This window comes from Octopus sinensis, linkage group LG9 (genome assembly GCF_006345805.1).
Source record: "Octopus sinensis linkage group LG9, ASM634580v1, whole genome shotgun sequence".
Lineage (NCBI taxonomy): Eukaryota > Metazoa > Mollusca > Cephalopoda > Octopoda > Octopodidae > Octopus > Octopus sinensis.
Window position 1 is genome coordinate 14,325,780 of NC_043005.1, and position 2,107 is coordinate 14,327,886.

A 2,107-nucleotide genomic window follows, 5' to 3' on the forward strand; every position below is an offset into this window, starting at 1 on the left:
CATTAAGCTGGTGTTAGGAACATAAATTGTGACTAAGGTTTAGTGGGAGATTTTAATTCAAAACTTATGAAAACAAGACATTTGTACTCAGAGCCAGAGCCGGTTTCAGCCGGGTTGGTAACGAAAGGGTTAAGAGACATCCCTTTTGAAGCTGAATTCAAATTTTGCCGATGTCAACTTTGCTTTCCATTCTCCAATAGACTGACAATATAAAGTTTAATTGAAGCACTGAGCTTGGACTCATTGTCTGTCTCCCTCCTCTGAATTCTTGGCCTTGAGTTTATACAAACTATAAATATCTATCTTAGTACATAAAATGAATAAATGAGACCGGCTGATTTGTCTCTGAGAATTATGAGAACAATCAATTAACAAATCAATCACCTCCAACAACCTGTGGATACTGCTACTGTAAAAAAAAAAAAGAAAGAAAGAAAGAAGAAAATAAAGAAATAGAGAAATAAACAACAACAATAAAAGAAAAATATTGATTTCTATCATTTAGTCACACAGTCCTATTTTTTTTTTCTAAACGCTGTGGATGGCATAATAGTTAATTGATCGGACTCAAGTAGATTATTGATTTCCATTGATATTAGTCACTATGCTGAATTTTGCAGTGTAAAGCATAATAAGACTGATAGTACTGACATTTGCTCTTCCAATCAATAAATAGTACTTATTTTACAGACATACACTGGCCCCCAGAAAGGGAACTGAAAATTAAAATCAACTCCAGTGGCACTTGAACGCAGAGGCAGGAATAAATATTGTAAAACCTTTATAACTTGACCCTGTTTCACCTTTATATTGTTTCTGCATTGTTTCACAATTAGCTATCGATATCTTAGCTCCCATCCCATCATGAAGGACCACTCAACTGATTTGTATGATGTCCCACAACAACACATTCTAATCACTGGCCCTCTGACACACTGCTCCCTTCTCTTCATTCTTCTTCTTCTGTTGTTACTCCTTTGACCTGATTAGTTGATTTTTGTCCTCCCTGATTCACTCATCTCTCCTATGGTTTCCTCATACTGTCTCCACCCTACCACAATCCCCAGGTTCCATACTAACAACTACTCTTAGAATCGGAATGTCAGCATTCTGGTACTGTTTCCATGTCCATATTTTTCTTGTAGATGTCAACAGACATCTGTTCACAAGGAACATTATCACAGTGATCTCACTGATACCAGGGAACCTACAGATCAAACCATGAATAATAATAATGATGATGATGATGATGATGATGATAATGATAATAATAATAATAATAATAATAATAATAATAATAATAATAATAAGAAGAAGAAGAAGAAGAAGAAGAAGAAACACAGAAAATAGCAAGATTATCTAACTGGCAAGAAAAGGCTTTGCATAGAAGATTTCCAAAGACATTTGCAGAAAATAGTAGTTGTGAGACATGGTTGTGGATGCAGAAAGGAAAGGCTGGAAAGGGAGATAGAGAAGTTTGTATGCAACGGCATAAGATCAGGTATTGAGGACTAACTGTATAAAAGACAGATAAAAATCAGGTAGATTCTAAATGTAGGTTATGTAAATCAAAGGCAGAAAGTGTTACTCATATAGTTAGTGAATCTGGTATGCTGGCACAGAAAGAATACAAGAAAAGGCAAATGTCATGGTTCTGTGTTCAAATTCCATTAAGATCATCTTTATCTTTCACCCTTTCAAAGTTAATAAAATACATACCAGTTAAGTGCTAGGAAAATCCGACTGACTTTCTCCTTATGAATTAGCAGTCGTTGCTGTTGTTTTCTTATTTTCTATTGTTGTTGCTGTTGTTTTCTCACTACGGTCAAATTAGTCTTCATACTGCCACATTAATCATCCTTTCCCATTTAAAAAAAAACTTCAAACTTCAATAATATTATCAGTCTCATTCAGCTCAGTGCCTCAGTTATTACAGCAGTTATCAATTCTGCTATGTGGTCACTTGCAATGATAAACAATATGGTTTGCTGTAAGGTCATAATTTGAATATCATTCAAAATAGACCAAGTGATAGGCGCAGGAGTGGCTGTGTGGTAAGTAGCTTGCTAAACAACCACATGGTTCCGGGTTCAGTCCCACTGCGTGG